At 46.8% G+C, this 23,933-nt stretch overlaps 1 pseudogene; it reads left to right on the forward strand.

Moving 5' to 3' along the window:
* The first annotated feature begins 14,836 nt into the window (after positions 1-14,836).
* LOC129354436 (membrane-associated guanylate kinase, WW and PDZ domain-containing protein 1-like) overlaps positions 14,837-23,933 on the forward strand; it is a 35,273-nt pseudogene continuing 26,176 nt past the window's right edge.

Genomic DNA, 23,933 nt, shown 5'->3' on the forward strand with positions numbered 1-23,933 from the left:
ACACACTAACACACACTGATACACACTGATACACACTGATACACACTAACACACACTGACACACACTGATACACACTGATACACACTGACACACACTGATACACACTAACACACACTGATACACACTGATACACACTCACACACAATGACACACTGATACACACCGACACACACACTGACACTAACACACACAGACACACACTAACACACACTGACACACACTAACACACACTAACAAACACTAACAAACACTGATACACACTGACACACACTGACACACTGATACACACTTACACACACTAACAAACACTGATACACACTGATACACACTGACACACACGGATACACACTGATACACACTGATACACACTGACACACACTGATACACACTGACACACACGGATACACACTGATACACACTAATACACACTGATACACACTGACACACACTGACACACACTGATACACACTGACACACACTGATACACACTGACACACACGGATACACACTGATACACACTGATACACACTGACACACACTGATACACTGATACACACTGATACACTGACACACACTAACACACACTGATACACACTGACACACTAACACACACTGATACACACTCACACACAATGACACACACTGATACACACCGACACACACACTGACACTAACACACACAGACACACACTAACACACACTGACACACACTAACACACACTAACAAACACTAACAAACACTGATACACACTGACACACACTGACACACACTGATACACACTGACACACACTCACAAACACTGATACACACTGATACACACTGACACACACTGATACACACTGATACACACTGATACACACTGACACACACTGATACACTGATACACACTGATACACACTGACACACACTGATACACACTGACACACACTGATACACACTGATACACACTAATACACACTGATACACACTGACACACACTGACACACACTGATACACACTTACACACACTCACAAACATTGATACACACTGATACACACTGACACACACGGATACACACTGATACACACTGATACACACTGACACACACTGATACACACTGACACACACGGATACACACTGATACACACTAATACACACTGATACACACTGACACACACTGACACACACTGATACACACTGACACACACTGATACACACTGACACACGGATACACACTGATACACACTGATACACACTGACACACACGGATACACTGATACACACTGATACACACTGACACACACTAACACACAGTGATACACACTGACACACACTAACACACACTGATACACACTCACACACAATGACACACACTGATACACACCGACACACACACTGACACTAACACACACAGACACACACTAACACACACTGACACACACTAACACACACTAACAAACACTAACAAACACTGATACACACTGACACACACTGACACACACTGATACACACTGACACACACTCACAAACACTGATACACACTGATACACACTGACACACACGGATACACACTGATACACACTGATACACACTGACACACACTGATACACACTGACACACACGGATACACACTGATACACACTAATACACACTGATACACACTGACACACACTGACACACACTGATACACACTGACACACACGGATACACACTGATACACACTGATACACACTGACACACACGGATACACACTTATACACACTGACACACACGGATACACACTGATACACACTAATACACACTGACACACACTGATACACTGACACACACTGATACACACTGATACACACTGACACACATGGATACACACTGACACACACTGATACACACTAACACACACTGACACACTGATACACACTGACACACACTAACACACACTGACACACTGATACACACTGATACACACTGACACACACTAACACACAGTGATACACACTGACACACACTAACACACACTGATACACACTCACACACAATGACACACACTGATACACACCGACACACACACTGACACTAACACACACAGACACACACTAACACACACTGACACACACTAACACACACTAACAAACACTAACAAACACTGATACACACTGACACACACTGACACACACTGATACACACTGACACACACTCACAAACACTGATACACACTGATACACACTGACACACACGGATACACACTGATACACACTGATACACACTGACACACACTGATACACACTGACACACACGGATACACACTGATACACACTAATACACACTGATACACACTGACACACACTGACACACACTGATACACACTGACACACACTGATACACACTGACACACACGGATACACACTGATACACACTGATACACACTGACACACACGGATACACTGATACACACTGATACACACTGACACACACTAACACACAGTGATACACACTGACACACACTAACACACACTGATACACACTCACACACAATGACACACACTGATACACACCGACACACACACTGACACTAACACACACAGACACACACTAACACACACTGACACACACTAACACACACTAACAAACACTAACAACACTGATACACACTGACACACACTGACACACACTGATACACACTTACACACACTCACAAACACTGATACACACTGATACACACTGACACACGGATACACACTGATACACACTGATACACACTGATACACACTGACACACACTGATACACACTGACACACACGGATACACACTGATACACACTAATACACACTGATACACACTGACACACACTGACACACACTGATACACACTGACACACACTGATACACACTGACACACACGGATACACACTGATACACACTGATACACACTGACACACACGGATACACTGATACACACTGATACACACTGACACACACTAACACACAGTGATACACACTGACACACACTCACACACAATGACACACTGATACACACCGACACACACACTGACACTAACACACACAGACACACACTAACACACACTGACACACACTAACACACACTAACAAACACTAACAAACACTGATACACACTGACACACACTGACACACACTGATACACACTTACACACACTCACAACACTGATACACACTGATACACACTGACACACACGGATACACACTGATACACACTGATACACACTGACACACACTGATACACACTGACACACACTGATACACACTGATACACACTAATACACACTGATACACACTGATACACACTGACACACACGGATACACACTGATACACACTAATACACACTGATACACACTGACACACACTGACACACACGGATACACACTGATACACACTGATACACACTGACACACACTGATACACACACTGACACACACGGATACACACTGATACACACTAATACACACTGATACACACTGACACACACTGACACACACTGATACACACTGACACACACTGATACACACTGACACACACGGATACACACTGATACACACTGATACACACTGACACACGGATACACACTTATACACACTGACACACACGGATACACACTGATACACACTAATACACACTGACACACTGATACACACTGACACACACTGATACACACTGATACACACTGACACACACGGATACACACTGATACACACTAATACACACTGATACACACTGATACACACTGATACACACTGATACACACTGACACACACTAACACACACTGATACACACTGATACACACTGACACACACTGATACACACTGATACACACTGATACACACTGATACACACTGACACACACTAACACACACTGATACACACTAACACACACTGATATACACTGATACACACTGACACACACTAACACACACTGATACACACTCACACACAATGACACACACTGATACACACCGACACACACACTGACACTAACACACACAGACACACACTAACACACACTGACACACAACACACACTAACAAACACTAACAAACACTGATACACACTGACACACACTGATACACACTGACACACACTCACAAACACTGATACACACTGATACACACTGACACACACGGATACACACTGATACACACTGATACACACTGATACACACTGACACACTAACACACACTGACACTGATACACACTAACACACACTGATATACACTGATACACACTGACACACACACACACTGATACACACTCACACACAATGACACACACTGATACACACCGACACACACACTGACACTAACACACACAGACACACACTAACACACACTGACACACACTAACACACACTAACAAACACTAACAAACACTGATACACACTGACACACACTGATACACACTGACACACACTCACACACACTGATACACACTGATACACACTGACACACACGGATACACACTGATACACACTGATACACACTGACACACACTGATACACACTGACACACACGGATACACACTGATACACACTAATACACACTGATACACACTGACACACACTGACACACACTGATACACACTGACACACACTGATACACACTGACACACACGGATACACACTGATACACACTGATACACACTGACACACACGGATACACACTGATACACACTGATACACACTGACACACACTGATACACACTGACACACACGGATACACTGATACACACTGACACACACTGATACACACTGACACACACGGATACACACTGATACACACTAATACACACTGATACACACTGACACACACTGACACACACTGATACACACTGACACACACTGATACACACTGACACACACGGATACACACTGATACACACTGATACACACTGACACACACGGATACACACTGATACACACTGACACACACGGATACACACTGATACACACTAATACACACTGACACACACTGATACACACTGACACACACTGATACACACTGATACACACTGACACACACGGATACACTGATACACACTAATACACACTGATACACACTGATACACACTGATACACACTGATACACACTGACACACACTAACACACACTGATACACACTGATACACACTGATACACACTGACACACTACTAATACACTGATACACACTGATACACACTGATACACACTGACACACACTGATACTCACTGACACACACTGATACACACTGACACACACTGATACACACTGATACACACTGACACACACTGATACACACTAACACACACTGATACACACTGATACACACTGATACACACTAACACACACTGATACACACTGATACACACTGACACACACTGATACACACTGATACACACTGACACACACTGATACACACTGATACACACTGATACACACTGATACACTCTGACACACACTGATACTCACTGACACACACTGATACACACTGATACACACTAACACACACTGATACACTCTGATACACACTGATACACACTGATACACTCTGACACACACTGATACTCACTGACACACACTGATACACACTGATACACACTGACACACACTGATACACACTAACACACACTGATACACACTGATACACACTGATACACACTAACACACACTGACACACACTGATACACACTGATACACACTGACACACACTGATACACACTAACACACACTGATACACACTGATACACACTGACACACACTGATACTCACTGACACACACTGATACACACTGACACACACTGATACACACTAACACACACTGATACACACTGATACACACTGATACTCACTGACACACACTGATACACACTGACACACACTGATACTCACTGACACACACTGATACACACTGACACACACTGATACTCACTGACACACACTGATACACACTGACACACACTGATACACACTGATACACACTAACACACACTGATACACACTGATACACACTGATACTCACTGACACACACTGATACACACTGACACACACTGATACTCACTGACACACACTGATACACACTGACACACACTGATACTCACTGACACACACTGATACACACTGATACACACTGATACACACTGATACACACTAACACACACTGATACACACTGATACACACTGACACACACTGATACACACTGATACACACTGACACACACTGATACACACTGATACACACTGATACACACTGATACACTCTGACACACACTGATACTCACTGACACACACTGATACACACTGATACACACTAACACACACTGATACACTCTGATACACACTGATACACACTGATACACTCTGACACACACTGATACTCACTGACACACACTGATACACACTGATACACACTGACACACACTGATACACACTAACACACACTGATACACACTGATACACACTGATACACACTAACACACTGACACACACTGATACACACTGATACACACTGACACACACTGATACACACTAACACACACTGATACACACTGATACACACTGACACACACTGATACTCACTGACACACACTGATACACACTGACACACACTGATACACACTAACACACACTGATACACACTGATACACACTGATACTCACTGACACACACTGATACACACTGACACACACTGATACTCATGACACACACTGATACACACTGACACACACTGATACTCACTGACACACACTGATACACACTGACACACTGATACTCACTGACACACACTGATACACACTGACACACACTGATACTCACTGACACACACTGATACACACTGACACACACTGATACACACTAACACACACTGACACACACTGATACACACTAACACACACTGACACACTGATACACACTGACACACACTGATACACACTGATCACACTGATTCACACTGACACACACTGATACACACTAACACACACTGACACACTCACACACACTGATACACACTAACACACACTGACACTGATACACACTGATACACACTGACACACACTCACACACACTATTACACACTAACACACACTGATACACAGAAAGCCACAGGTGGAGCTTGCGGCTTCCTGTGGGTGGAGCATGTGGCTTCCTGTGGGTGGAGCCTGTGACTTTCTGTGGGTGGAGCTTGCGGCTTCCTGTGGGCGGAGCATGTGACTTCCTTTGGGTGGAGCTTGCGGCTTCCTGTGGGCGGAGCATGTGACTTCCTGTGGGTGGAGCCTGCGGCTTCCTGTGGGTGGAGCCTGCGGCTTCCTGTGGGTGGAGCCTGCGGCTTCCTGTGGTTGGAGCCTGCGGCTTCCTGTGGGCGGAGCCTGTGGCTTCCTGTGGGTGGAGCCTGCGGCTTCCTGTGGGTGTAGCCTGCGGCTTCCTGTGGGCGGAGCCTGTGGCTTCCTGTGGGCGGAGCATGTGGCTTCCTGTGGGTGGAGCCTGTGGCTTTAAAAGTAGGGCTCTGTTCAGCAGTCTGCAGCTGGACTGTGATACACACTGAACTAATGAACTGCTGTGCTGATTTTAAGCTGCCATGGATCCCAGGTCTTCTGTATATATTTAGTGTAGCAGTTGCATCATGGATCACACAGGATCTGCGTCAGTTTATCCCTATAACACAACGTGGGACACAACCAATCAGACCCAGCAGCTCTGCAAACGGTTTGGAGGGAAAATTTCAAACAACTTTAAAGGGCAACAGTTTAATTCTAACCAAACCTAAAGTTTTTTTAAGACACATTAAGACAATTGACATAATTTATGCAGCACAAAGTCTGAGAACAATTATGAACATCATAAACATCACTAAGAGTAGAGGGGTAGCGTTAGCATGTCTTACCAGCTGCTGCAGCTTCTGCCTGGCTGCTGCAGCTTCTGCCTGGCTGCTGCAGCTTCTGCCTGGCTGCTGCAGCTTCTGCCTGGCTGCTGCAGCTTCTGCCTGGCTGCTGCAGCTTCTGCCTGGCTGCTGCAGCTTCTGCCTGGCTGCTGCAGCTTCTGCCTGGCTGCTGCAGCTTCTGCCTGGCTGCTGCAGCAGCTGCCTCAGAACCCCACTCTGTGCGACACCAATAACTGTCCTCCCAGAACAACATCAAGAACCAAAAACAACAGACATCTCAACAAAAAAAGTGTTTGAGAAGGTACATAATAATTATAATAAATGAATAAATGAAATCAACTCAGCTACATTTGCATGTGGCGTCTTTGTTCACTCAATAGATAATAAATTCACTGAAGTGATCTCGGCCTTGGGAAGTCATTATTTTTGTGGGTTGCCCAAGTCATAAGAGAACAAGTCACAGCGAGAGAGAGAAAAATGTTTTGACCAATTAAACCTACTGATTGACTGCAACAAAGTCGGTAGCCGACTCGCCTGGGTTTGTTCATCATCACCAATAGATGCACCTGTTTAATTTCTCCCATTAAACACCAAGTTAACAAAAAGCTCTCCCTCTTCAGATGTCAATAAGCTGCATTTCCCTCCCAATTCTTTTTCTTTTGCATAATGACCAGTTGTGTTTGTGAAGTAGAGGAATCGTAACGACTTTTTTTCTTCATGTTGGCCGCATTTTCTGTACTGACTATTTATTTTTCTCACTTTCAGCACTGACCTTACTGAAAGGGAAAACTTAAGGCTTACAAAAACTTTGTATTTTCTGTCCTGGAGGGTTTACTAAGAAGCTGGTTCAGTTGGAAAGCAGGTTAAGTTAACCTAAAACAGGTTAAGTTAACCTAAAGCAGGTTAAGTTAACCTTGTGGTTTAAGTAAAGCACCTAATTTTCTTAACTAAATGATGCTGCTGGTTTATCTATTAGCAGGTTTCATTTTGCCTGCACTGATTGTGTACATTATTTTAAGTGTATTTAACAAGTTTACCAAAATATAAAAATGTCATTCAAACTGCATTTGCCTTGTTTTACGTTTTACTTGTACTTTTCATTACATTACTTGAGTTCATCCATTGTTACAGTAACTTCCATACTTAAGTACAAGACATTTCAGATACTTAAAGACTTTAACTCAAGTAACATTTTAGTGACTTTTACCAAAGTCACATTTTGGAGAGGTATCCATACTTTCACTTGACTCCGAGATTTCAGTACTTTTTACAACACTGCCTCTTCCTCCCATCATGACGCCATGCAGCAGGTCGTAATCAGACCTCTGCTGCCCCCTGCTGGGGAAACACAGCAATAGAGTAAAACACAGACAAAATAAAGTTACTGTGAGCTTCAAACTCCCTGCAGAAAACTGGGAATCTGGAGGACCTTCTAGGCTTCCGTAGTTCTTAGCAGAGTCCAGAGCAGGAAGCTGCTGAAGCTGAAACGAAATGAAGAGAATAAAAACCTCTGTGCTTTTCCTCAGAGGTTCACACACAATGAGACTAAAAAACTAAATCATTACATCCAGCTGAGAGGGATCGATTCAAAATGGAGCAAAACTTCAGGACTATTTAGTAAACATTAAAACAAATGTTATTTAAAACGACATAACATTTCAGCTTTTATTGGATTTATTCATTTAAAGCAGCAGAACCAACATTTATGATTCAGACTCCAGTCCTTCATGAAAACTCTTACTATCTAAAATTATACAATGCAAAGACTTTAAACAATAAAGTAGTATTAGTCTGAAAATGGTCGGGTCAAAGATGTGACTTTATTCATTTCAAATATGTGTTTGAAATGCAACATTTTCTCTTATGACATCTGATCTCTGCCAGGACACGATATTTGCTCCTGACGGTTTGCCATACACTCGTTCCTCCAGCGGATCCGGTCTCCGGTGACGTCATCCTGGGGCCCCTCCTCCTCCTCCTCATCGCACGGAGCCCCGCCCCCACACGCACGTTCTGTCCGTAGTAAAGCTGCCGCTGCTGTACCTGCAGGCTGCGTACGCGCACGCGCATCGGGAAAAAAGCCATTTCCACGTAGAGCAGAAGGCGCGCATGCGTGTGTGTGGTCTTCCACCTTTCAACGCTTTTCCATTTTTTACCTGCAGTGGACAATTACGCACAGTCAGGCGTGCACGCGCCGGCGCATGCACGCCGCAGCAGCAGCGCGCGCGCGCGCGCAGCAGCAGAGGAAGAGGCAAGCGCATCCGGACCGCACGCGGCAGCATTATGAAGGTAACGAGCCGCTTTGTTTGTTTATTTACTGTTTGTTTATTCATCGCGAGGCGCAGGCGCGCGCCCGCTGCCGTTTTTCTGCAGGTTCTCGTGCACGAGGAAACGGCTCCGTCAGCAGATTTCCATCCGACACATGCATCCCGCAGCCCGGGCTGAGGGGCAGCGGAGGGTCGGTCACCTCCTCCACCAGCGGCGCCGTGCGCGTGCGTGGACGGGCAGCAGTGTGAGGAGCGCGCGCGTGTTTCCGTGGATCCGTCCGGCAGCCGGATCACCGCTTTGTCTGCGGTGATGAATGACAGGAAGAGGAGGTGGTGCGTTCAGGTGCTTCCCGATTCACAGGCAGCAGGTGAACTCACCTGAGCTCCGGTCACGTGACAAACACCTGCTCAGGTAACCTATGGCAACAGATCCAACAGGATCACCTGACCAGATCCCCGATAGATCAGCTGAGTCTGCACTTCCTCCTCTCATTGGTCAGCAAGACTTTGACCTGCTAGACTGGGACTGAACTGGGATTGAACTGGGATTGAACTGGGACTGAACTGGGATTGAACTGGGACTGAACTGGGATTGAACTGGGACTGAACTGGGACTGAACTGGGATTGAACTGGGACTGAACTGGGATTGAACTGGGATTGAACTGGGATTGAACTGGGATTGAACTGGGATTGAACTGGGACTGAACTGGGACTGAACTGGGACTGAACTGGGATTGAACTGGGACTGAACTGGGATTGAACTGGGATTGAACTGGGATTGAACTGGGATTGAACTGGGACTGAACTGGGACTGAACTGGGACTGAACTGGGACTGAACTGAGATTGAACTGGACTGAACTGGGATTGAACTGGGATTGAACTGGGACTGAACTGGACTGAACTGGGATTGAACTGGGATTGAACTGGGATTGAACTGGGATTGAACTGGGACTGAACTGGGATTGAACTGGGACTGAACTGGGATTGAACTGGGATTGAACTGGGATTGAACTGGGACTGAACAACAGGAGAACTTTCTGTTCTGTAAAACCAGATCAGATGATCAGATTGGAGATTGAAGGAACTTGAACTGGTTACCGGACCTGGTTCTGGTTCTGTTTGACTGGGCAGGTTTTTGCTTGTGTCGTTGCCATAGTTACCAGCATGTTGAACTAGCCCAGATCGGTTCTGATGGAGCAAAAACATTTCGGATCATCAGAATCGTCTGCTGCCTGATCAGAACCGGGTCAGTTTGGGTTCCAGAATGGAAACATCTGGCTGACAGAACCAGAGGTTCTGATCCGAACAGCCGTCAGCAGGATTACAGATCTCTGATCTAAAAAACTACAACTCCCAAGAGGAAGTGCTGAGAGTAGACCAGGTTCTACCGCTGGTCCGGTCTGGATTCTGTCTAGTTCTGGTACCAGGGAAGGTCGATGGTTTTGTGTTCTCCTCTGGAACGTTCCTGATGCCGGGTCGGTCTGGTTCTGAAAGCACCTCAGAAGAACCAGACCAGAACTGAGTTGGACAGAACCACAGAGACAAAAAGGTCCCAGCGTCGACCCGCTGAACCCACTGGACCCACTCTCACCAAACAACTCCTGCAGGCAGACAGGACGGTCCAAACGGGTCACGGGTCCAGAGGAGCAGATCCATAACTCCAGATCCTTCCAGGATCCGAATCCGGTTCTTCCGCTTTGACCATTTGACCCCTGATACCTGGCCCTGCCTCCTTGCCACTGGTGAATGAATGAATGAATGAGCCAATCAGAGCCAGGCGAGTTTGTGCTGGTCCCGCCTCAAACTCATAGTGACCTTTGACCTCTTTATCTTTGGACGAGAGACACAGAGGGAGAAAGTGGAACAGGAAGAGACGGAACGACACACACCGACACACACCGACACACACCAAGGGAAGACTTCTCCAGAGGTAGCAGCTCACACACACACACCACACACACACACACACACACACACACACACACACACACACACACACACACACACTGCTCCTCCTCTTCCTCCTGCGGTCGAATCGTTTTGCTAATTGAACGGCCACTTTATTAGGCACACCTGGTACCAGAACCACTTCATTCCTCGGCCATTCTGCTCTGACCTTTGACCTCTGGCAGCTCTCTGGAGCTTCTCCATTTCAGAGCTCATTGGAGACCTGAGGTTGTAAGTTCAAATCCCTGCAGGTCAGATATCAGAGAGAAATCTGATTGGCTCATACCCTTAATAGAGCAATAGAACCTTGGATCTGGTTCTGATCTGGTCTCAGTTCCAGCGCTTCAGACCACAGGAAGTGAGATGATTCCACTTCCTGTGGCTCCGTCTCTTGGAAACGTTGCTGAACGTGACCGCCACTGCTCGTTTCCTCACTGACTTTCTTCACATATGCTCATCCATATTTAATGTAGTGTGTGTGTGTGTGCGTGCGTGCGTGCATGTGAGTGTGTGTGTCAGGCTCATGCTGGTCGCCACCATCTGCTGCTCGCACATCGACTATCTGCTCCCAAACAGGAAGCTTGTCCACGCTGTCAGAATCCCAGAATAAAACGTCGCCGTTCCTTTAAGGAAGATGAAGCAAATCCTCCGTTTTGGTTTAGGGGGAGAAACCCCCCTCCATGAACTCACACACACACACACACACACACACACACACTCACACACACACACACACACACACACACACACACTCACACACACACACACACACACACACACACTCACACACACACACACACACACACGATGCAGCAAATTACTGTAAAACTCTTTCAGCTTTAGCATTAGCATGCTAACCCCTCAGGCTGAATGTTTCCGAAATTTCACATCAGCCACTTGATTTTCAGAATGACGGACATTTTTCAAGATGGCTGCCATTTTTGAGGTGGCCATCTTCATTTCATCTTCATGACTTAGATGGCCTACGACTTTAAGTGCAGCAGAATCAAAACTGATAGCTTTCTGACAGCCATTGTTAGCACTAGCTTCTGCTGCACTGTTTCATTGGCTGTTGTTAGCATTAGCTTCTGCTGCACTGTGTTTCATTGTTCATTGTTAGCATTAGCCTCTGCTACACTGTGTTTCATTGGCCGTTGTTAGCATTAGCCTCTGCTGCACTGTGTTTTATTTGCCGTTGTTAGCATTAGCCTCTGCTGCACTGTGTTTTATTTGCCGTTGTTAGCATTAGCCTCTGCTGCACTGTGTTTTATTTGCCGTTGTTAGCATTAGCCTCTGCTACACTGTGTTTCATTGTTCATTGTTAGCATTAGCTTCTGCTGCACTGTGTTTGTTTGGCCGTTGTTAGCATTAGCCTCTGCTGCACTGTGTTTCATTGGCCGTTGTTAGCATTAGCCTCTGCTACACTGTGTTTCATTGCCGTTGTTAGCATTAGCCTCTGCTGCACTGTGTTTTATTTGCCGTTGTTAGCATTAGCCTCTGCTGCACTGTGTTTTATTTGCCGTTGTTAGCATTAGCCTCTGCTACACTGTGTTTCATTGTTCATTGTTAGCATTATCTTCTGCTGCACTGTGTTTGTTTGGCCGTTGTTAGCATTAGCCTCTGCTGCACTGTGTTTCATTGGCCGTTGTTAGCATTAGCCTCTGCTACACTGTGTTTCATTGCCGTTGTTAGCATTAGCCTCTGCTGCACTGTGTTTTATTTGCCGTTGTTAGCATTAGCCTCTGCTGCACTGTGTTTCATTGGCCGTTGTTAGCATTAGCCTCTGCTACACTGTGTTTCATTGCCGTTGTTAGCATTAGCCTCTGCTACACTGTGTTTCATTGCCGTTGTTAGCATTAGCCTCTGCTACACTGTGTTTCATTGCCGTTGTTAGCATTAGCCTCTGCTACACTGTGTTTCATTGTTCATTGTTAGCATTAGCTTCTGCTGCACTGTGTTTCATTGGCCGTTGTTAGCATTAGCCTCTGCTACACTGTGTTTCATTGCCGTTGTTAGCATTAGCCTCTGCTGCACTGTGTTTTATTTGCCGTTGTTAGCATTAGCCTCTGCTGCACTGTGTTTCATTGGCCGTTGTTAGCATTAGCCTCTGCTACACTGTGTTTCATTGCCGTTGTTAGCATTAGCCTCTGCTACACTGTGTTTCATTGCCGTTGTTAGCATTAGCCTCTGCTACACTGTGTTTCATTGCCGTTGTTAGCATTAGCCTCTGCTACACTGTGTTTCATTGTTCATTGTTAGCATTAGCTTCTGCTGCACTGTGTTTGTTTGGCCGTTGTTAGCATTAGCCTCTACTACACTGTGTTTCATTGGCCGTTGTTAGCATTAGCCTCTGCTGCACTGTGTTTTATTTGCCGTTGTTAGCATTAGCCTCTGCTGCACTGTGTTTTATTTGCCGTTGTTAGCATTAGCCTCTGCTGCACTGTGTTTTATTTGCCGTTGTTAGCATTAGCCTCTGCTGCACTGTGTTTTATTGGCTGCTCCCGGCTGAATGGACGCTGCGGCGTTTCTGCTGCCGCTGTTCGTTGGAGTACTTTCGTCACTTTTTGCTCTTTTTCTTATTGTTTTGCGATTACCAACCGTTTCTGGTTCTTTTTGCTGTGACTGTGAGCCAAACCTCAGCCTGTCAGCGGTGAGCTGTGGACTGTAAGTATTGGCTGACCCATCAACGCCAATGACCTTTCACCTCCATGATGTGAGTCGATCAGTTTCTCATTGAACCTGTGTCAGGTATCCTACAATTCTCGTCCAATGAGTTTCTTTGACTCTGTTGGCTCCTGCCAATCATCTGCCGGTGATGCTGCGGCTCCATCCGGAAGTCACATTCGTCCTCCGCCGGAGGTTCATTCATCGTGGGTCTGGATGGAATTTCCAGCTCAACAAGTCCAAACCCATCTGGACCAACAACCATCGAGCTGCCAGAAAGCTGCCCAGACCGCACATCGCAACATGCTAGCGAGCCTAGCCAGGTCAGCTAACCCTCCTTCCGACTCCACCTTCGTCAGCTTCAGTCTGCTCAACGTCTGTTCTCTGAAGAACAAAGGGCATCTTGTCCGGGATCTGTTCGGCTGGAACTTGGCAACAACCTGTGGATTCTCACGCCTTAACGACTCCATTGGCTTCGTCTGCATCTCTCCACGCTGCAGTTCTGGCCGCTGGATGGTCTCAGTATTCATCGTCAGATGATCTGGAAAGTCTTGCCTGAAGTGAAGTGCTGTAAACTCTCTGGACCAACTCTGGTTTATTGTCCTCCTGAGCCTCATGAGGACTTTTTAAATGACTTCCGGCCTTCCTTAGGCATTTGTTGCTTTTCCCCCTAATGCTATGTTATTGGGAGATTTTAATATTCATATTGACAGCCCCAGCTCCCACTTACCAATGATTTTTTTGTCCTGCCTCGATGATTCTGGTTTTAGACAATCTGTTGATTTTTCCACTCATTTTAAGGACTTGATTTGTTGTGGTCAGGCTGATGAACTCTCCTTTTCTGACCACTTTTTCTTATCCTGTCATATTTCACTGTGTGTTTCATGAACATAGGCAGCCCGGCTTTAGCAACAGTACAGACACACGGCCCTCCATGGTTTCAGTCAGACCTCTCTGGTTGCTCTCAGTTCATCCAGCTTTAATCATTTAAATCCCATCTGTCCTCCGTGGTCTCAGGTGTTCCCCAGGGCTCTGTCCTGGGACTCCATCTTTCCATCACCTACTTTCTCCCCCTTGGCAATATCTATAGCATCCACTTCCACTGTTTTGCAGATGATGCCCAACTCTTTTTATCACTTCCTGTTTAGATGAATTCAAATCCTGCTTTGCATCAAACTTCCTCAACTTAAACAAAAAAGCAAATTTCGAACTCATTGGCACTAAATCTACACAATGTAAAGTCAACAACTTTTCTGTCATTGTCGGTACTCTGTTCTCTCATATTGATCATATTATTAATATTAGTAATATTGATAATATAACCCGGTCGGCTCATTTGCACCTCCGTAACATTTCGCCTGTCCGTCTCTCTGCTCCATATTCTGGTCATTTCTCTCACTGGTTCCTGTAATTCCCTCCTGGTTGTTCTGCCTCATAAACCCGTCTGTAAACTCCAACTGGTTGCAGTCTCTGCTGGAGGCGTCGGCACCAAAACGGACTCGTTTCACCACATCAACTTCACTGGCTTCCAGTTTCCTTCAGATTTCACTTTAGATGTTGTTTCCTGACCTGCTGCTCATCTCCACCGTTCACCTTCCCTCTGTTCTTCCTCTTCATCATCCTCAGAGCCTCTCTCCTCAGGCCGGAACGGGGAACATCCGGAACATCGACCCGGAGCTCGTCTGTTCAGGTTCCTGCTCACTAACTGGGCAATTACTTTGTCGCCATTTCACTGTTAATTTAATGTTGTGAAGGGTCTTTGGGGTCTGAAAGGCACTGGCAAATAAAATGCTTTATTATTATTAATGCTAACCAGTGGCTTAGAAGGTTAGCATAAGCTTTTGCTACTTTATGAGTTTAGCGGGTTAGGATTAGCGTTTAGCGTTAGCGGAGTTGCGTCGATGGAACTTCTGGGCCCAGACGGGTTCTGGTATCGGCCTCTGAAAGGTCTCAGTTAACATTCAGTTAGCTGCTGCGCTAACAGAGAAGCTGCTTTCTGCAACATGCTGACTGAGCAGAACCAGAACCGCCCTGCTGCCTTAGTGCCTTTTACCAAATGTTCTGCAGCTTCAGGTTCTGTTCAGGTTCTGTTCTTCAGCCTTCTGGTCTCTCATGGTTTTGGAACAATGTGGACTGGTTTCCAACTGGGTGGTTCTGTTGGATCAGTGGAAACCTGGAGAACCGGTTCCCTTTTGTTCCGTCTATTAATGATCTGCAAACCGCAGACTGATGGAGGGGTCAAAGGTCAGCAGCTTTAAACATGACTCACACTGAATCTGAATGGTTCCCTCTCAGGTTCCAGCATGATGCTCAAGGTCTGTACTGAGCATGCTCAGTAAGCAGCTGTTCCCTCTGTCTGCAGCTCAGCGGCCATGTCTAAAGCCACGGTGAAGAAGCTCCACTGGCGCTCCAAGGTACGGCCTGACCTTCGACCCCGGGCTCAGCCTCTGGACTTTCTGTGCCTGAGCTCCGGTTTGCTGTGTGCAGGTCCAGGAGAGCTTCGTTCCGCTGGGGCGCCGGCGCGGCTCCGGAGAGCTGGGTCTGGCCATCGGCGGCGGAGCTGATTATGGGGAGTTTCCCTTCGTCACCGCCGCACCAGGGGGCGGGGCCACGGTGGGTGACATCATCCTGGAGATCGGGGGGACGCCAGTGTTGGGGATGACGCTGGGCGATGTCCGAGGAGTCCTGAACTCCTGTCCTCATCCAATCAGAATCAAGACTGTGTTCCCAGGTGAGATGATGACGTTCTGGTTCAGCCCAGTTAAACCAGTTAAAGCAAGCTGGGTGTTTACCAGCTCCAGACAAAAGAATTGTCTCTAACGATCTGGTGTCGCTTCACCGTCTGAGCAGGAATAACTTTAGGACACATGTGTGACATCATTGTGACATCACTTCCTGTCTGGTTGTCAGGTTCCTCTCTGTGCAAAGACCTCAGGTTGTACCTCAGCAAGTGTTTCACTCCGGGCTCCATGGACAGTCAGCTGCAGCAGCTCATCAGGGAGAACTTGTACCTGCGTGCTGTGCCGTGTAAGATGCACCTGGACACACACTAAACACTCACCTGGACACACACTAAACACACACCTGGACACACACTAAACACTCACCTGGACACACACTAAACACTCACCTGGACACACACTAAACACACACCTGGACACACACTAAACACTCACCTGGACACACACTAAACACTCACCTGGACACACACTAAACACTCACCTGGACACACACTAAACACTCACCTGGACACACACTAAACACTCACCTGGACCACACTAAACACTCACCTGGACCACACTAAACACTCACCTGGACACACACTAAACACTCACCTGGACACACACTAAACACTCACCTGGACACACACTAAACACTCACCTGGACACACACTAAACACACACCTGGACACACACTAAACACACACCTGGACACACACTAAACACACACCTGGACACACACTAAACACTCACCTGGACACACACTAAACACTCACCTGACACACACTAAACACTCACCTGGACACACACTAAACACACACCTGGACACACACTAAACACTCACCTGGACACACAGTAAACACACACCTGAACACACACTAAACACCACCTGGACACACACTAAACACTCACCTGGACACACACTAAACACACACCTGGACACACACTAAACCTCACCTGGACACACACTAAACACTCACCTGGACACACACTAAACACTCACCTGGACACACACTAAACACTCACCTGGACACACACTAAACACACACCTGGACACACACTAAACACACACCTGAACACACACTAAACACTCACCTGGACACACACTAAACACTCACCTGGACACACACTAAACACTCACCTGGACACACACTAAACACACACCTGGACACACACTAAACACTCACCTGGACACACACTAAACACTCACCTGGACACACACTAAACACTCACCTGGACACACACTAAACACACACCTGGACACACACTAAACACACACCTGAACACACACTAAACACTCACCTGGACACACACTAAACACTCACCTGGACACACACTAAACACTCACCTGGACACACACTAAACACACACCTGGACACACAAACACTCACCTGGACACACAGTAAACACACACCTGGACACACACTAAACACACACCTGGACACACACTAAACACTCACCTGGACACACACTAAACACACACCTGGACACACACTAAACTCACCTGGACACACACTAACACACACCTGAACACACACTAAACACACACCTGGACACACACTAAACACACACCTGGACACACACTAAACACTCACCTGACACACACTAAACACTCACTGGACACACACTAAACACACACCTGGACACACACTAAACACTCACCTGGACACACACTAAACACACACCTGGACACACACTAAACACTCACCTGGACACACAGTAAACACACACCTGGACACACACTAAACACACACCTGGACACACACTAACACTCACCTGGACACACACTAAACACACACCTGGACACACACTAAACACTCACCTGGACACACACTAAACACACACCTGAACACACACTAAACACACACCTGGACACACACTAAACACACACCTGGACACACACTAAACACTCACCTGGACACACACTAAACACTCACCTGGACACACACTAAACACACACCTGGACACACACTAAACACTCACCTGGACACACACTAACACACACCTGAACACACACTAAACACACACCTGGACACACTAAACACTCACCTGGACACACACTAAACACACACCTGGACACACACTAAACACTCACCTGGACACACACTAAACACACACCTGAACACACACTAAACCACACCTGGACACACACTAAACACACACCTGGACACACACTAAACACTCACCTGGACACACACTAAACACTCACCTGGACACACAGTAAACACACACCTGGACACACACTAACACTCACCTGGACACACACTAAACACACACCTGGACACACACTAAACACTCACCTGGACACACACTAAACACACACTGAACACACACTAAACACACACCTGGACACACACTAAACACACACCTGGACACACACTAAACACTCACCTGGACACACACTAAACACTCACCTGGACACACACTAAACACACACCTGGACACACACTAAACACTCACCTGGACACACACTAAACACACACCTGAACACACTAACACACACCTGGACACACACTAAACACTCACCTGGACACACACTAAACACACACCTGGACACACACTAAACACTCACCTGGACACACACTAAACACACACCTGAACACACACTAAACACACACCTGGACACACACTAAACACACACCTGGACACACACTAAACACTCACCTGGACACACACTAAACACTCACCTGGACACACAGTAAACACACACCTGGACACACACTAAACACTCACCTGGACACACACTAAACACACACCTGGACACACACTAAACACACACCTGGACACACACTAAACACACACCTGGACACACAGTAAACACACACCTGGACACACACTAAACACACACCTGGACACACACTAAACACACCTGGACACACACTAAACACACACCTGGACACACACTAAACACACACCTGGACACACACTAAACACACACCTGGACACACAGTAAACACACACCTGGACACACACTAAACACACACCTGGACACACACTAAACACACACCTGGACACACACTAAACACACACCTGGACACACACTAAACACACACCTGGACACACACTAAACACTCACCTGGACACACACTAAACACTCACCTGGACACACAAAACACTCACCTGGACACACACTAAACACACCTGGATTCTGTATTGATGTAACTCAGATTTAATCTGAGGTCAAAAATGTGAAGCAGTTCAGATTAAAGTTTTTTACACTCAGTGAACATCTGTCAGCGACCTTCATTGCAATGACAACAGCTGAGCTCCCCATGTCACTGACATCCTCCGGCGTCCTTTGGGCAGGTACGACCCGGCAGCCGCGGGACGGCGAGATCTCAGGTGTGGACTACAACTTTGTGTCCATCGAGGAGTTCTTCTCTCTGGAGGAGTCCGGAGCGCTGCTGGAGAGTGGCAAGTTCAAAGGTACGGAAGCCAGCCACGAGGGAGGGAAACCAGTGTACCGGCCCTTTAAGAAGGCAGGTAGTATGCAGCACCGCTGCAGCTGGATTGCTTTCTTTTTCAAACCAAACAATAAGAGGATTTAATCTCTAATCCTGGAAACCTGCAGAACAGCAACCTGACAGAGCCCAACACACACACACACACACACACACACACACACACACACACACACACACACACACACACACACACACACACACACACACACACACAGGTACATTAGAATCACCACAATCACCAGGAGCCGCTGGGCTGCTGTTCTTCCAGCTGCAGCTAGGGGGTGCTGTCAGCATCCCAGTGTTCCCAATCCTTAGGACTAGAAGGATGACCTTCTGACCTGGCAGGTCCAGTTCAGATTTCAGAACCATTGAGATCCAGTTACTGGATCTCAACGGAACTGAAGTCAGGGTGCCTTGATCACATTGTGACCTCTGACCTCAGTGATCAGGTCCGACCAGGCGGAGCAGATTAGAATTAAGTGGAAGCTAAGGAGCCACTTCACTTCCTCCTGAACAAGCAAGAGGCGACAGTGGAGAGGAACGACTTTTTTCTTCCTTAAACATCCGAAACAGAGCGATGATGTAAAGTAGTGGAGCCAAACGCCTGACCCCGCCTTGTTTTGGTCCAATCACAGGGAACTACTACGGAACGCCCCGCCCCGTCCACATCGGACCAGAGAGCCCTCCGATCACGTACCAGGAACACCGCAACCTGCTGAGGAACTTCCGGACCCGGAGCAAATCTTTGAGCAACCTGGAGAAAGCCGTGGAGGAAGGAGACAACAGCGAGGACGACGGCGCGCCGCCAGGTAGGCAGCCGCCAGGTAGGGTAGGCAGCCGCCAGGTAGGCAGCCGCCAGGTCGTAACCGGGCCGCTCTCCGCAGGCTCGGCTCCGCCCACGGCGCTGCCGCTCAGCCAATCGTGGGACTCGACAGTCGGGAGTCGAGAGGGAACGGAGAACGGAGCTGGAGGAAGAGGAAGAGGCAGAGGAGCAGGAGGAGATCCACTTCCTGAGAACTGGGAGCTGGCCTACAGCGACTCAGGAGAGCCATACTACATCAAGTAAGAAACCAATCAATAATCAATCAAAACAATTACCTGAACCGAGTCTGGTTCATTACTCATTACTGGAACCAACATGGCGGCTACTGGACCTGTATGCGGCCCGGCCCACTCACAGCCGTTCCTCAGCCAGTAGAGGGCAACAACCCCACCCAGCAGTAGGAACCAGTTAGATGTTTCAGCTCGTTTTGTTGCTGCAGCGCCACCTTGTTTTAATTGTTTCTCCAAAAACACAAAGACAGAAACCAGAAAGCACATCCAGACTACAGCAGTTAATAGCTGATGCTAATGCTCGTTAGCTTCTACAATTTATCAGCTGATCGTGCACGCCCCACAAACCAGTTCCTCCCTGGGTAACTGGCCATATGGCCACATCTACTGCACATGCAGAAGATCACAAGTCCTTCCCACAACAACGAGCCGAAGACGAAACCACTTCATGCTGATTCATGCTGCGCTTTAAAGTGAACATTTCAACCACATGGGGGCGCCACTGAAGCCTGTTCTCAGAAGATTTAAAATGGAGTAAAGCAAGGGGGCGCTGTGATGGCAGGAGAGCCACACCATTGATCCCAGTAAGCACTATTCAGACCCGTAAACAGACCAGTAGCCTTCTTAGCGCTGTGCTGCCCAGGGAGCCGTCAGGGCGCATATCAGATATGGATTACAGGTTTACCATCAAAGATGAAGATGATGCTGATGATGTCATAGATGATGAAGATGTTTTTCTCTTTTTCAGTCACGTCTCAAAGACGACCAGTTGGGTGGATCCTCGAACGCAGAGCAAAGAGACGACGGCCAACACAGAACGTAGCTATCGTCATTCTTTACTTTTCTTTCACCATGTGGAGCATTACAGCTCTGCTACAAATATCCACTTGATACAAACTTGTAGCTTGTAGCTAAGTTTCCTGTCTGTAGCTAAGCTTCCTGCCTGGAGCTAAACTTCCTGCATGTAGCTAAACTTCTTGTCTGTAGCTAAACTTCTTGTCTGAAGCTAAGCTTCCTGTCTGTAGCAAAGCTTCCTGTCTGAGCAAACTTTCTGTCTGAACCTAAGCTTCCTGCCTGGAGATACACCTCCTGCCTGTAGCTAAACTTCCTGTCTGGAGCTAAACTTCCTGCCTGTAGCTAAACTTCCTGTCTGTAGCTAAGTTTCCTGTCTGTAGCAAAGCTTCCTGTCTGAGCAAACTTCCTGCCTGTAGCTAAACTTCCTGTCTGTAGCAAAGCTTCCTGTCTGAGCAAACTTCCTGCCTGTAGCTAAACTTCCTGTCTGTAGCTAAGCTTCCTGTCTGAGCAAACTTCCTGTCTGAAGCTAAGCTTCCTGCCTGGAGATACACTTCCTGCCTGTAGCTAAACTTCCTGTCTGGAGCTAAACTTCCTGCCTGTAGCTAAACTTCCTGCCTGTAGCTAAACTTCCTGTCTGTAGCTAAGCTTCCTGTCTGAGCAAACTTCCTGCCTGTAGCTAAACTTCCTGTCTGTAGCTAAGCTTCTTGTCTGTAGCTAAACTTCTTGTCTGAAGCTAAGCTTCCTGCCTGGAGCTAAACTTCCTGACTGGAGCTAAACTTCTTGTCTGTAGCTAAACTTGTTGTCTGTAACTAAACTTCTTGTCTGTAGCTAAGCTTCCTGTCTGAGCAAACTTCATGTCTGTAGCTAAACTTCCTGTCTGAGCAAACTTCCTGTCTGCAGCTAACCTTCCTGTCTGTAGCTAAGCTTCTTGTCTGTAGCTAAACTTCTTGTCTGAAGCTAAGCTTCCTGCCTGGAGATAAACCTCCTGTTTATCTCCAGACAGCTCCAGACAGGTAGCTAAACTTCCTGTCTGGAGCTAAACTTCCTGCCTGTAGCTAAACTTCCTGTCTGTAGCTAAGCTTCTTGTCTGTAGCTAAACTTCCTGTCTGAAGCTAAGCTTCCTGCCTGGAGCTAAACTTCCTGCCTGTAACTAAG

The sequence above is a fragment of the Poeciliopsis prolifica genome, unplaced genomic scaffold, assembly GCF_027474105.1.
Source record: "Poeciliopsis prolifica strain line A6 unplaced genomic scaffold, Auburn_PproV2 SCAFFOLD110, whole genome shotgun sequence".
In the NCBI taxonomy this organism is placed as follows: domain Eukaryota; kingdom Metazoa; phylum Chordata; class Actinopteri; order Cyprinodontiformes; family Poeciliidae; genus Poeciliopsis; species Poeciliopsis prolifica.